General features: G+C 38.1%; 1 pseudogene; it reads right to left on the reverse strand.

The window, feature by feature from the left end:
• Window positions 1–8559: 8559 nt before the first annotated feature.
• On the reverse strand, window positions 8560–9118 carry LOC138159799 (ubiquitin-conjugating enzyme E2 L3 pseudogene; annotated as a pseudogene).
• Between the last annotated feature and the right edge of the window lie 7414 nt (window positions 9119–16532).

Below are 16532 nucleotides of genomic sequence, written 5' to 3' on the forward strand. Positions count from 1 at the left end.
TTCATGATATGTATTTTGCTACCAATATGTCACAATGAACATATAATTCTAGATTTACATATACTAGCAGACAAGTTGCATAATGTTGAACAATTACACTTAATAAGCAGTACTATAGACTTCTAGCACATGAAATGAAAGTTGAGTATTAGAATATGATTTTCTTTTCACCATGCAAGTTTTGGCAATAGGTGGTTAATGCAGAGATAAGAGAAATTTTTCAAAGGGCAGAATACACAACTTAATCCATTCTTAATATTGATGTCTATTTTAAAAGGAGAAAAAATATGCAGGAAGATAAAGACAGCAAAAATCTGGATGAGGTTAATGAATTAAAGGAATGTACTATTAATAAACTATTGCAATTGAGGTAGCTGCAGAAATGCTACATCACTTCTACAGAATATGTAGGTATTTTAAAAATTATGTTAATAGTTCTATGTGCAATTTCTACTGGATTAACATTTTAGGTCAACTAGGTTTCTTTATGTATTTTTAAGACAAATAATGAGTTACATATATAATTTTTTTTTAAAGCAATCGGGGTTAAGTAACTTGCTCAAGGTTACACGGCCAGTTATTTCTGGGTGTGGTGCTAAGTATCTGAGCACAGATTTGATCCCCAGGTCATCCTGACACTGGAGCTGGTGATCTTACTCACTGAGCCACCTGGCCACCCCTAAGCAATTGGGGTTAAGTAACTTGCTCAAGGTTACACGGCCAGTTATTTCTGGGTGTGGTGCTAAGTATCTGAGCCCGGATTCAATCCCCAGATCATCCCGACACTGGAGCCAGTGCTCTTACTCACTGTGCTACCTGGCCCCCCCAATGACTTAGATTTTAAAAATAAATGTACGAAATAAATCACATAGTAAATTGTGCTTGTGATCAGAGGTGTCAAAGGGCAGTGTGTACCTGAGTACAGAATCAGATTAAAATGTAATTGATAAATATTTTTTAAAATCCATAAATAAGGGATCACTAAGTGGCACAGTAAATAGAGCACTGACCCTAGAGTCAGGAGGACCTGAGTTTAAATCCAGCCTCAGACACTTAACAATTCCTAGCTGTGTGACCTTGGGCAAGTCACTTAACCTGAATTGCCTGTCTTTTCCCCTCCAAAAAAAGCAAAAACAAAAACAAAAACATAACAAAAATACATAAGTAAAATAGAACACAGATAATGTTAATAGGTAGTTTTCTAAGTCAATATGTGCCCACAGGGATCCTGATGTATAGTTTAGTAGCACACAGGCAAAATAGAACTGAGAATTCATAATAAAGTGGCTTCATGTAAACAGTCAATTTATCTGATATACATTAGGATCTGGGATTTCAGTCACTCAGCTTATACACTTTAAAATATCTGTGGTGGGGTAAATAAAGTGGCAGAGTTGAAGTCAGGAAGAACTGAAATATAATGCTGTCAGAAACATACTGTGTAACCCTAGACAAGTTACTTAATCTCTCATTTTAGAATTTCTGTGTCTGTAAAATGGGATTATAAAAGCACCTACCTCCTGAAGTTGTTCTAAGGGTCAAATGAAATAAAATATATAAAACATTTCCCAAGTCTTAAGAAAATACATGAAAACTTTTGTTATAAAAAACAGTTTTCAAGACTGACTGTGACTGAGAGGGGGTAAGTTCTGTGCTCTGATTACACAGCTGATAAACAGCAGAGACAGGACATGAATCCAGATTTTCCTGATTTCAAGTTCGAATTCAGTTCTTGACTGACTACACCTCTGTGCCTCTCAAGTCACCAAGTGGTGAAATGGATCAAGTGTTGGATGCCAAGTCAAGAAGTAAGCTAATAAAAGTACTATTATGAATGCTAATTGAGACTATAAACTATGGTTCCTCCTGCATTCATTGTCTTTGGAGTGACCAGCACCTGGAAAAGAAGGTAATATCTTTATATTATCCTCTTATAGGTGAGATTAAACATACATACAAAACAATCAGAAAGCAAGACAGACAGAAAATAATCAAGAAAAAGTGACCTAAAATGAAGATTGCCCAGGGACATATAATAACCTGCCCTAAGGACTTTCCATACAATAGTCCAAATTCCTTTAAGTAATGTTCAAGACCTTCAGTGTTCTGAACCCAACTTACCTTTCCAGCCTTATTTTATACTATTCCCCCAAACATATCCTAAGCTTCAGTGAAACTTAGCTGTTGACTATTTCCCTAAATCCCCATTACTTTCCCGCCTCCATACTTTTTTTTTTTTTCATAAAAGCTTAAGAACCATGTTAAGAGTGTTAGGTTTGGAGTAAAGAATGCTTAGATTAAAATCTAGCCTCAGACAATTATTTACTAGATGTGTGACCTCAGGCAAGTCAATTCACCTCTGTTTTGTCTTGGTTCCTCAACTGCAAAATGAGGATAATAATAGCACATCCTTCCTAGGTTGATGTGAGGATCAAATAAGATAATATTCATTATATATTATAGTATATATATATATATATATATATATATATATATATATATATATAGTTACTTACTCTATACTATATTACCTGGCACATAGCAGACACTATATAAATTATTATTATTATCAGTTATAATAATAATGAAAAAAACATTGGAACCTAACACTTGAGTTCCAAACCTTACTCTGTTATTTAATAGAAATGCCAGGGCAGGAGTGGTTAGGTGGCGCAGAGAATAGAGCACCAGCCCTGGAGTCAGAAAGACCTGAGTTCAAAACCAGCCTTAGACACTTAACACAAAACTAGCCGTGTGACCTTGGGCAAGTCACTTAACCCCAATTGCCCTCCAAAAACAAACAAAAAAAGAAATGTCAGGGCAGCTAGGTGGTACAATGATAAATCACCAGCCCTGGATTCACGAGGACCTGAGTTTAAATCTGACCTCAGATGCTTGACACACTTACTAGCTGTATGATCTTGGGCATTTGCCAAACCAATTGCCTTGCCTTTCCTCCTCCAAAAAACAATGTCATCTTAGGCAAGTCATAGAATTATATAATTCAAGAGCTGGAAAGGATCTCTGTAGCCATCTAATCTCACCTACACATGAAAGGAATCTCCATTATGATACACTTAACGAGAGATTCTCCATTTTTTGCTTGAAGACCTCTAAGAATAGAGAGATCCCTTCCCTGCTCCAACCTGTTTCTGGAGACAGAGCATTATGCTTTTTAACACCAAATTTTTTTGGAAAGTTTTGCACTGACGTCAAGCCTAAATTCACCATTTTATAGCTGCCATTCTTTGCTTCTAATTCTACCCTCTAAACCTTCCACATAGCCTTTCAAGTAAATGCATGAAGATATGTATTACTCGACTCTTCAAGTCTTCTCTTTTCCCAATATAGGATACAATTCCTTCAACTGATCACACAATATGGGTTCAAGAACCCACTCAATCAGTCAACAAGCATTTATGAAACGCTTACTATGTGTCAGGCACTGGGCTAAATACTGGGGATACAAAGAAAGATAAATATATGGCCTCTGCCTTTAAGGATCTTACATTCTAATGGGGAGAGACAACTTTCAAACATGGATGCAAATGGAAGACACCTACAAAAATTATGGGGAAGGTACTAGCAAGAGGGGAGAAAGAGGAGCCTACTGGAAAGGCCTCCTACAGAAAGTGGGATTTGAGCTAAGTCTTGAAAGACACCAGGGAAGCCAAGGAGTCAGGAGGAGGAGGTGAGGGAGAGCACTCCAGACACGGAGTCAGAAGATGGAGTATCCTGAGCAAGAAACACCAAACAGACCAATGTTGCTGAATGATAGACTTTAGTTTAGAAAGGTCAAGGTCACCCATTGTACCCCGAGTTTTGCCAGTTGTCTTCACCTTTATCATGGCCGCTGGACCCTGGTGACTCTGGAGGAGAGAGTGAGGCTAATGACTGCCCCTTGTCCAATTCAATTCATGTTCAAGCCAATACTCATGGTATCATTGGTCCTTTTTGAGAATGAAGGACAAAAAGCAACAACAAGAGTGTGAAAGGAAACAAAGGTTAAGAAGACAAGGTAGGAAGGTACTAGACGGTGAAGCGCCAAGCGAAATCTTTTACTTAATGTATACAGGTAAATCAAAAGCACATATAATCTAATATGAAATCTTCTAATGAGGGAGAAAAAGGATAGAAAGAGAAATTCTATGAAGTAGATGAGTAGAGGTGAAGAGGAAGCATATTACAGGCATAGGAGATTATGCAAAGACATGGAGAAGAAATAGGGGATGCCATGTACAGGAACAGCTAGTAGGTAAGTTTGGGTGAAATGAAAAGGACATAAAGGACAGTAATGTTGATTAATACAAAAGTAGAAAGTTAGCTATATACACATGATTCAGGGCAAAATTGTAATCAAATCAAATGCACATACCAAAAGAAGTAATACAACACTGCACATAGACATTAATTTGTTAATCAACAAATATTAAAAGAGCATGACACCATGTTAAGTACCTGTGAGGTATATAAAGAAAAAAAAAAGACCTTTTCCACGACCTGAAGGAGCTTATAGCCTAGGTAGCAGGTCTAAAATACACTTATGAAAATACTAATAATATGCTGAGCTGCTTTCAGACACAAAACCCTACCTTTTTAAGGGTGGTAACATTGAAAGGAACGTGGACAAGAGACAGATGTGAGAGACACTGTGATGGAAGTAGTTATAGGGTCTAGTGACTGATTGGATACAAGGCTCAAGGGCAAGAGAGAAATAAAAGATAACTCAAAAATTTCAAGTGTGAATGACTATAAGAATGTGGCTTGTGTTAACAGTAACAGGAGGAGAAGCCAGCTTTGAGGGAAGATGATGGATTACATTGCAGACATGTGGAGTTCAAGGTAACTAACTTAGAAATATCCAGCAGATAGTTGAAGATAGAGACTAGAGATCAGGAGAGGGGTCAAGGCTGAAGATATCTTCTTATATTTAGGATCTAATCACTGAGGCAGTGATTGATGCCATGGGAGCAGATATTTCCCAGAAGAAAGTATAGAAAAAGAAAAACCAAGTGCTAAGGACTGAAAGGTCAAAAATTCTCTTTAGGAAATGTTAGTTGAAAGAAGCATCAGGGGAGGAGACAAAGAAGTGTAGTCAGAGAAGTAAGATGAAAACCAGAAGAGTGTGTTGACACTGAAGCCAAGAGATAAGGGAGTTTCAAGAAAGAAGTTCAGATGCACCAGAGAGGCCAAGGAGAACGACGCCCTTGAAAATGACATTGCATTGTGAGATTGCTGACTTTTGAGCAGTAAGTGGTGGGAGCAGAAGACAAATTGTAGGCAATTAAGGGAAGGAGGTTAAGGAAGTGGAGGCAGAAAGAGAACAGTTTCTGAAGAAATACTACAGCAAAAAGATCAAAAAGAAAAGTAACATGGCAGTTTAAAAGGTCAAAAGGGTTTCGGATTATTTTCAAGTTCAAAATTTCTGGTGGCTATCTGATGGCAGAGGGAAGGAATCAATAGGGGAAGGGAGGGAGAGGATAATCATGTGTGTGTACCTCCAGAGGTTAGAGGAAGTATATAAGAAAATGCAGGTGGAAAGGTTAAGCTTGGAAAGAAGAAAGGAATAGTTACCCTACCTCACTCCATAAGTGAGAATATGTAACCCTTATCTGTAGGTTATATTGGTCAAAGCATCAAGGGTTCTTTGAACAATACAGCCTCTAAGCGTGGAAAATACACATCTCAAGGCTTAACATCAAGTCAGCATCAAGCCTTCCATCTGTCCCAGGAACTAGATTTATTCCTAATGACCAATCCCTCCCCTCCCCCACCTTGTACCTCATTCTGTTTTTCAGAAGCTGAGAGGAATCTCAGAGGCCATATAGTCTGATCCATATGTGAATAAGAACCCCTTCTATAGCATACAGTCAAATATTTATCCAACTTTCGCTTGGAGATCTGTTGTTCTTAGGTCATTTCAGTCTTGTCCAACTCTTCATGATCCCATTTGAGGTTTTCTTGGCAAAAATACTGTAGTGGTTTGCCATTTCCTCGTCCAGCTCATTTTACAGATGAGGCAAGTGGGGTTAAGTGACTTGCCCAGGGTCACACAGCTGGTAAGTAAGTGCCTGGGTCTAGATTTGAACTCAGGAAATTGAGTCTTCCTGACTCTAGGCCCAGCTCTCTCTCCACTACATCACTAACTGCCCCTTAGAGATCTCTAGGGAGAAGGTAATCCCCTCCCTCCTGAAGCAGCCCACTCTGTTTTTGAACATTCTGCTCTAATTGTCAGGGAAAGTAGCCACCTATTTCTCCTGGGTATGAAGAAGAAATGAGAAAAGATCTATGTTTTGGCATTGGACTCAATGTGCCCTTATACTCTTGGCAGGGCTTGAGAAGGGAAATGAAATCCCTGAAATCTCCTCCCACTTAGTGGCTTCCTTCAAACAAGCCAAAGCAGTTCATTCACTGCTTACCTAGAATCATAAGCTTCAGAGACCACCAAAAACCAGAAATGCCCAGAGTCCTCACTGAAATGTAGCCTCTCTCTGTAGACACCAGTATAGTGGCATGGATAATGCCACAGAAAGCTACCTTGGACAGCATGTCTGCCTACTCTTTCCTTTCCCTCAAATCTCCCTCCCTTTTCCTTCACTACTACCACCACCCTAAGATTTATTATTGCCTACTACAAGGAAATATTCTCAACCTTAATCATATTAGCCAGTGCTGAAAGGATATTAACAGCTGCCTAACACTTTCTATTTTCAAGGTGCTAGTTGCTAATGACTTAATCCCTACAAGAGGCTAGAGAGAAGAGAATTATTAGCCTAATTTTACAGATAAGGAAACTGAAGCTTGAGATTAGGTGACTTAAGTTTTAAGAAGAAAAAGAAAGGAAGGAAGGAAAAGAAAGAAAGAGGCAGGGAGGAAGGAAGGAAGCAAGCAAGGAAGGAAGGAAGGAAGGAAAAAGAGAAAAAGAAAGAAAGGAAAAAAGAAAGGAGAGAAACACAGAGTCCTAACAAAGCCAGCACTAGAATACTATATCTGACTCTAGAAAATAAACATCTAACTGGGAGCTCAGGCTCAAATAGAAATCAGAACAGACCTGCAGGCAATTGGGCAGCCTAGCTAATGAAAATCAGTCCACAAGCCTGAAAGAAATTTAATAAATCCTGTCTCCCTTTCTAGGAGACCCTCATGGGAAATGTTGCTTCTGGGGAATCTGAGTCCAGTGGCTCAAGCTGATGTTTCTGTATCTTAATTCTCATTATTTAGGGCTTTAGGGAGCAGTCAAAGAAGTTATTGATAAAACCAGGAGAAGAAAAAGCAGCACTGGCAGATAGAACCCCATAAGTCACCTTCATTGAGATCAACAATCAGTCATTCCTTCCATCCCACCTACTTCAATCAGTTCTAATCCTCTCCTGATTTCACTGAATTCTTTAGCCTTCATCAATGCTTGGTGTCCTCTCCTTCAGAACTAGTAGAATTCAGTACTTCAAAGAATAAAAGAGCAATCAAACACTGCTAGAAATAAACTGCAGAGTTTATTAATTGCACTCCATCAATGGAACACACACATACACATCACAAGGAGGAGAACGCTGCTTTCAACTCTTGGCCACCTTTAGATCTTGGTCTTATTTTGATTCTGGGAGATGACACCATATGGCTAACCAAAGTTCAGAAACTCAGGCCTACCCAATTGTAGACTCTAATTTCACTCTTACATGGTCAAAGGGAGCAAGAACTGTTGATAAATATACAAATATGAGGAAAAAAGACTTTGAACATCTTAGAATATATCCACCCTGAGTAGTAAAGATAAGAATAAACACAAAGGTATGGATGAATGTGTCAGGAGTTGCAACAATTAATTCTTCATTCTAGCTGCTTCTATCTACATATCCCTCTTTGGAAGGGGACTAGTCTAACTAGCCTATATCTCTTCCCTTTTTGGGGGGGGGAGGGGAGGGTGCCCATTTAATTGACATCATTTTGATAACATCAGCCAGATTTACACAAGTCAGGCTCCTTCCTCATTACAGACTTCGCCCTTGGGTTTGACCTCATTTGGGTTTCTTTTGTGTTACAGATTCACAACCCATATCTCACAAAGCACAGGGCCACAGGGAGGGAAGGCAATTGGACTAGATTTTAGGCCATTTTCTTTCAGGGCTTGACCTGGGGGAAAGAGAAGAGGTTGAATGGGAGGTTCCAAGGCTTTGTTCTAGGGATAGGGAGTGTGATTAAAATGAACTCAATAAAGGAAGATCTACAGAGGGGAAGAGAGGGATCAGGGGTATGCACCACTCACTAACTTTCTGCTTTAAACCTGAAGAGAAACTGAAGATTTCGGATAGATTTGGGCAAGAAAAGGACACACCATCCTTTAAGCAGTGATTTTTAAAACAAAGAAATCAGAACTAGAACATCTTAGATTTTTAATCCTTTCTTTACAGGTTTAGAAAGTTAGTAACTGCCACAAATTAATACCAGGAGATGGTCCTGTCAATTTCCAAAAGAGTCCTAGTTTTGGGGTGTTGGAAATGCACTGCTACCAGTCTCCACTCAACCTGGTTGGAATTAATCATAGAAGATTTAGTCCATGAGTCACTTTTCCCCATATTTCTTTGTAAATTCTTCAGAGTTCTTAAAGAAGTTTTTATGGTCCTTAGAATACTCTTCAGCTGAGTCAGCCCAAAGTGGGTGCTTAGGTTGGGAGTTGTTCACTAGTGCTATGAGGGACTGGATGATTTGGTCAGTTTTGGTTTCTGGTTTCCAGTTTTCAGCACTAATTACTGACAGACATACCTGCCCTTTTTGATCAATACTAGGGTGGCAAATTTTTTTTTAAGTTATCTTAGGTGGTTTAAATGGATGCTCTGCTGGGAAGTTGATTTCCATTCTGAAGGTTCCCTGATTACATGGAGGATTGTCAGGAACAATGAACCCTTGCAAAGTCAATAAATTAGTTTCATCAACCAGGATGTCATGGAATTTTTTTCATCCCACATTTGAGGATTCCCTCCAGCTCCTTCATCAGTCTCCTGCTGGCCACCATATTGGGTCTCAACTAGCCTGTATTTCCAACTTCCCTGTGATTTTAGAGAAATCCTCCATATCAACTTCCAAGGTTGAATCACCACTCTCACCAATTGTTGCCTTTGATCTCTTTCTCAGTATAATTTAACCAATTCAAAAACCACTGACTCCATTCAAGATAGTATGTGTTAGGTGCTGGAGATGCAAAGAATAAAGTAAATAAAATAGTCCCCACATTTGAGGAGCTTACATGCTATTGGGGGAGTTCAACATGTAAGCAGATAATTGTATATATGATCATTTGAGAAGGTGGAGGAATAGGAGAGCTGGGAATCCAAAAAAGCCACTAATGTTAAGCTTTAACAATGACAACTTTGTATAAGAAAAGAAAAAAAAAAATTACCAAACAGAGCTGTCCAAAAGTGGAAAGAGCTGCCTCTAGAGGTGATAGCTTCCTTTTTATTGGAAGGATTCAAGAGGATGATGGATAAACACTTTTCAATAATGTTATAACCATGATTTTTGTTCTAGTAAAGGTTGGACCAGATGGCTTCTGAATTCCTTACCAACTCTGAAATTTTGTGATCTGGTAATTTTGAAATTCTTGTATATACTATTTCCAGCTTTCCTTCCCTCTAGTAATCCTGTCCAAAAAAGGAAATGAAGTTAGTTTGATGTGACCTGTTCTTCATGAACCCATGCTAATGTACAGTGAGCACTGCTTCTATTTCTAAGTTACATAAATTTTTAACAAAATTCCATTCTATAATTCTGCCATGAATGATAGTCAATGTTACTAGCCCATAATTTAAGCAATTTTCTTTTCTTCTCTTTACTTCAGAAACTTTTGTTTATCTCTAGTCTATTAGTAGTTCTCCATGAATTTTCAAAGCTTTCCTTTATGTACTCTATTGCTAATGCATAAATCTTGCCTCCCTAACTTACAGAAGGGTCCCCAAAGGCCAGGGCCACATCTCAGACATCTTTTAAATATTATCCTTATGGGGGTGACTAGGTGGTGCAGTGAATAGAGCACTGGCCCTGGAGTCAGGAGGACCTGAGTTCAAATCAGGCCTCAGACACAACACAAAAACTAGCTGCGTGACCTTGGGCAAGTCACTTAACTTCAATTGCCCTCCAAAAAGCAAAAAAAAACTATATTTCCTTACACACACACACACACACACACACACACACACAGATCACCTAGCACTATGTTAGGCACGTAGAAGATATTTAACAGATGCTTGCTGATTAATTTCTTTGGGTCTTAATGCAATTTGATAATCAAAAGGCATTTTTGTTTGAATTTTATTTCATTTTATTTCTCAATTATAAAGCATTTTTCTGTTCCCCTTAAGTCCCACTACTGGAAAGAAAACAAAGGCAAAACCCATGTAACAAATATGCATAGGTAAGCAAAACAAATTCCCACATTGTCCATATCAAAAAATGCGTGTATCTCGCTCTACATTTTAAATCTATCACATGTGACAGGAGGCAGGTAGCTGACTTCATCATCAGTCCCTCAGAACTGTGGTAGGCCATTGCAACGATCAGAGTTCTTCAGTCTTTCGAACTTGTCAAACAACATTTTTGCAAGTCCAGAGAATTTTGAAATCAATTGCAAGAGAAAGACCTGTTGAATGCATTGCTTTGGTTGCTACATTTCCGTCCAGTGCTCTAAACCAATTCACAGGGCTTTTTTCCCATGCTTTGCTACCTGTAATTTCTTTACTAAGATAAGCCTAAATCCCACTGATGATTCTTACCCCCCTAACCTCATACCAGACTAACTTCATTTCCTTTTGTGACAGGGTCACTAGATTGGTCAATCAGGGAAATGCCATAGATAACATGTACATTCCTAACCTCTCCCTGTTTCTTGAGCTGCCCTTATTCTTTTCCAGTTGAACTTCTATTCCAAACACTACTATCTTCACTTTCATCTTTTCCTTAACTTAGCTACTTCATAGAACTTAACTGGAAGCTCACACTGAGCATGACCAGTAAACGAGGAAGATGTGGCTGATAAGCAGACAGCAATAACTTGACATCATCATCTCAGTTCCGTGTAAATCATTGTATTCCCTAGCTACTACTGATCTGTTTTCTATAGTGTACTTTGAGAAAACATCTCAAACCAGTTTCCCTCCTTACCTGAGCCACTAAAGTTTCACAACTAAAATATGGGAGAGAGCAGATTAGAGGAGGGGATATCCTGTGGGACTGCTATTTTGGGGCAGTGCGTAGGGGGAAAAATGGGGAGAAAATTTGTAACTCAAAATCTGGCAGAAATGAATGATGTAAATCAGAAGTTAATAAAGCATTTGAAAATAAATAAATAAAGATATAAATATAAAAAAAAATAAAGTTTCACAACTAAGAAAGTAAGTCCTGAACACATTAGAATAAACTGAATTGATCTTATATAGTAATAGTCAATGGATTTCCCAGACACTGAAAATAAAAATAAAAATTCTTTTTTTAAAAATTATGATGGTAATACTCATAAACACATACAAACATTTCAATATATAAAGATCAAAAAAAGAACTGTATACAAAACTATGACTTTCTTTTGTATAGTTCGTTTTTAAAGTACATATTTAATTTAACAAAGTAGTAACAGTATTACCCCATCTACACCTTCATAAGAACTTATTTTGTTTTCTTCTATGCTCTTTCAATATTTTATTGATACTTTGTTCTTTATTTAGTTTTTGCATCTCTAACAATACCCACGATCTTTCCCCCTGCCCACAAGTCTATCTACCGATAGAAGCTCTCCTTTTAAATAAATGAGTATAGTCAATCAAAATTAATCAAATCATTGGCCATGTCTGAAAACATATGCCTCATTCTAAGCACCTACTCCATCACCACCATGTCAGAACAGTCAATTGGTTCTTCAGAACCCTTCATTATATCAACTTAGTAGTGACAAAAGGCAATAAACAATTAGATTCTGGTGATGATGTTTTCTGTCAAAATGTTAATACTCGGTAGGTACTAATTGTATTTTCGTATCTGCCAATGCTGTAATGGTGACAGCCCAGGTGTAAAGGGAAGTCAGAACACTTGGCTTTGACTCTTAATAGCTGTGTGATTTTGGGTTAGTCACATGACTTTGTTAAGCCTCAATTTCCTCATTTATAAAACAGAATAACAATATGAACTTGCCTCACAGGTTTGTTATGGTGCTCAAATTAGATATCATAATTTCTGAAGTATTTTCTAGTCTGATTGCCTCAAAATGACCCAGTGAGGTAGGATAACAATTATTATCCCCATTTTACAGATGAAGAAACTGAGGCTCAGAAAGCCCATGGGAAGCAGTGTGATGTAGTAGGAAAAGTATTGGATTTGGAGCCAGAGAACCTGGGTTCAAATCCAGGTTCTCCCACTTGATTTCTAGACGAACCTGAGCCAGCAGGTACATGATCTCTCAGTTTTCTTACCTATAAAATGAAAGCATTAGACTAAAACATAGAATCTTAACCTGAGTCCATAAACTTGGGTTTGTTTGAGTTTTTTTTTTAATTTTGATAACTGTATTTCAATATTACTGGTTTCTTTTGTGATCCTGTATTTTATTTTATGTATTTAAAAATGTGATTCTTGGGGCAGCTAGGTGGTGTAGTGAATAGAGCACCAGCCCTGGAGTCAGGAGGACCTGAGTTCAAATCCAGCCTCAGACACAATAATGGCAAGCACAGGAGTATTTCACACCTTGTTTCAGCTATTGAATTAACACCCTGTTTCAGTTCAAGTTTCTTCTGAGCCTTGGATCAAGTCTGTTAAGAAACAGAATGTGTCAACCTCACAACTTGTGAACCCTGGAACTCATGAACTCCTGCAACAGGAAGGGGAGGAGCTAATGACCAAATATAAGGAGGGGCCCAGAGCTTGAGACAGCAGAACTAAGGAGAGGATTCTTGTGGTGGCAGAATCAAGAAGGAGAAAACTTGTGGTATCCCAGCACTCTGTTAGTCTGCTCTGTCTGTGTTGATTTTTATGTTGATGATTTGTGTTGAGTCCTCAGACATTGTTGGTAGGTCTGAGTTGATTTCACAAGCAGATAGTGATTTGATGATGGTGCCAGCAAATGAGTATGAATATTACTGTGGCTCTATCAAGCTTTGTCTTCCCAGAAGCAGGAACTGTGAAGGACTTGAGGTGGACTGGACACAGTGAATTTCAATACAGAACAGGAACTGGATAAGGAACTGGGAGCTGCCTGACTTTAACCCAGGTGACAGTTAGAGCAGGGACCATTGAAGAGGAACTATGGAAGCTGAGAGCCAGCCTTGAGTCAAGCTGAAAGAAGACTTTACTTGGATACTGTGTACCAACTGAGAAGATTATAATTTACTGTGACCTAGGGCTGGAGAACTTTGACTTTTGTATTTTGTGAGTGAATTAAGGATTTTGTGATTGACTAAATGAAGGTACTTTGTTTAAAACTATGTGACCACTTTGATGAAAACTATTTGGCCATTTTAGTGATAGGTTGTTGAGTTGTGACATAATAAACGCTGTATTTTGATTTTCTGTGATTAGATGTAACATTGTGAATTCTGTACCTTGATTTTGTGTGAATGTTTTGCTCTGATTTATTATTGAATAAATAAAGAGTTTGTTATCTATGTAACCAGAACTTTGAAAGCTGTTCACAACAGCAGTCCTCTGGAAAATTGCTCGTATATGGCTTTACAGACACAACATTTACTAGCTGTATGATCTTGGGCAAGTCACTTAACCCCACCTGCCCCTCCAAAAAAGCAAAAAAAAAAGTGATTCCCAGAAGGTGTCCATAGATTTTGCCAGATTGCCAAATGGGTCCCTGACACAGCAAAGTTTACGAAGACCTAAACTTTGGAGACCCCATCTAGCTCTAAATGTATGATCCTGCACAGGTAGCAAATACCAGAATCAGAATTCTAACCTAAATCTCCTGACTCCCAAGCCACAGGCAAGTCTGATAATAGATTTTGATCTAGAAGGGCACTTAGGTTTTCTAGTCCAACTGCTAAATTTTACAGAAGAGGAAACCAAGATCCACAGAAAGTAAATGACTTGTCTAAAGTCACATAGATTTTAATGGAGCTAGGATTTGAACTTGAATCCTTCAATCCAAATCCAGCATTCTTTCCACTCTACCACCCTTGCCTAGTACACCATGTTAGCTCACAATTTATGTAAATATGTTTTATAAACCTTAAATCCCTCTAGAAATAAAATATTAATAATAATAATCCTAATGTCTAATAGTATGGTGGCCTCTCCTAGTGAACAGGCTGAGGGGCATCACACAGCAGTTTAGTACAACTTTATAATAGAACATGCTATAGAAAATAAGTATCTGTCTCCCCATTCATCATTGGCCATACAATGGCCTTGCCCTTTCAGTTCACACAATGTATGCATCATTTTTTTTATCCTCCCACCCAATTAACATATGCTACTTTGGCTTTAGCTTACTCCATCACTGTTGTCTTCTAATAGAAGTCCAATCAATGCTAATAAAAACAGAAACTGCCTTTAGAAGGGAGATGAAAGATTTTTTTTTCAGACAGGTTTAAATGCAATTTTACAATTAATTAACTGGAGACTCTGAAGTGATGAGAAAACTCCCAAGTTCACAGATACCAGGAAAAGTAAACTGAAAGTACAAACATCAGGAACCATAAGGAGAATACTCAAAGAGAAAACAGCATGTGTCGAGCCTGCCTTTTCCAAATCACAGGATCATAGAAAATATTCTGATTTAATTACCCTGCCTATAGATTAACAGGCATAGGGGACACTTCAAGTCTAAAGGACAATGAATTCTAATTCCAGATCTGAGAGTCATTCATCACTTTACATTTGGCCAGTGACAAAACCTCTCTGTAATAGTTCCCCATCTGTAACAAACAAACATGAAATAACTAATACAAAGTATCAGGTTTTGAAATACTTTGTCTTGTATTTCAAACTATTTTTCTTATATAGGTGAGGCAGTTTAGTATAGTAGACAGAATACTTGACCTAGACTTTTGTTACTGTTCAGTCAATTCAGTTGTGTCCTATACTTCATTACCCCATTTAGGGTTTTCTTGGCAAAGATAATGGAATGGTTTGCCATTTCCTTTTCCCCATTCATTTTACAGATGAGGAAACTGAGGCAAAGTTAAATGACTTGCCCAGGGTAACACAACTAGGAAGAGTCTGAGACCAGATTTGAGCTCACAAAGCACTCTATCCAGTGGGCTGCTGGACCCAGAGTTAGGAAGACCTAAGTTTGAAATCCTTCATGAAATACTTAGTACTTGTGGGACCCTGAGCAAATGCTTTAACCTCTCTCAGTCTCAGTTTCTTAATTTGTAAAATGGGGATAATAGTAATACCCAGGGGTATGATGGAACTAGCTTCTACTAGCTCAGAGGGGTCACACTGTTAAATTCTTAGGGTCGGCATTTGCACCTTGGAAAAGAACAAACTATAACCCCCCGGCCCCCCCGGTCTATTATTTTGTCGATCTTCTAAACCTAAGAAAGTGAAGGAGAAATGTTAATAAGTTTATTGCATTTACTTTTTTTTGGGGGGGGGGGTAGCCAGTTATTATATGTTTACCAGCAGACTGCTGGTAACACCTACCAATAGTGCTGTCATGGGAATTTGATGAGATGACATAGATAAAGTACTTTATAAACATGAAAGCACAAATGTTAGCTGTTACGTGGCATGGTTGGCAATGAGGCATATGGAGTAGGCATTACAACAATGTCCTGGCACAAGCTGGTTCTATACTCACAAAATAAAATAAAAATCTGGAGAAATTACCAGGTAATTTAATTTTCTCTATTCACTCACCAAGAAATATGTATTTGTTTGAATGAATAGTGTGTACAAATAGACTTGTCAAGAGAATGCTAGACTTTGAGTCACAAAGACCTGATTTCATATCCTATTTGACACTGTGTGACCACGGAAATTACTTAACCTCTTTGGTCTTCAGTTTCTTCATCTGTAAAACGGGTATAATAATATTTTGTAGTATTCAACCTCTGTTGTTATAAGGATCAAAAGAAGCAATGTATGTAAATTTTAAAGCCCTCTAAATGTAAGCTATTATTACTTTTATCCACTGCACGACCTAACTGCTTCAGTGTCTGGTTGTTGAACTTGGAGTCAGGAAGTTCCAAGTTCAAATCCAGCCTCAGACATGTACTAGCTGGCTAGTCATGTACTTTCTGTTCTTAGCCTCAGTTTCCTATTCTGTAAGATGGAGATAACAATAGCATCTATCTTCCAGGGTTGTTGTGATGATAAAATGAGATAATATTTGTAAAGCCCTTTGCAAATCCCAAAGTGCTATATAAATGCTGGCTCTTTTTTTTTTTAACCATATCTTCAATGTTTTAGATACACTTATCCCTTCTATTAAGCCCATATTTCTTGGCACATAATGGGTCTACACTTACAAAGTGAAATTGAAAATGGACGAAATTGCTAGATAATTCAATTCCCCTGCTCCACACACACACACACACACA

This window comes from Petaurus breviceps, unplaced genomic scaffold (genome assembly GCF_028583685.1).
Source record: "Petaurus breviceps papuanus isolate PSGF00001 unplaced genomic scaffold, PetGlider_PUasm1.0 178, whole genome shotgun sequence".
Lineage (NCBI taxonomy): Eukaryota > Metazoa > Chordata > Mammalia > Diprotodontia > Petauridae > Petaurus > Petaurus breviceps.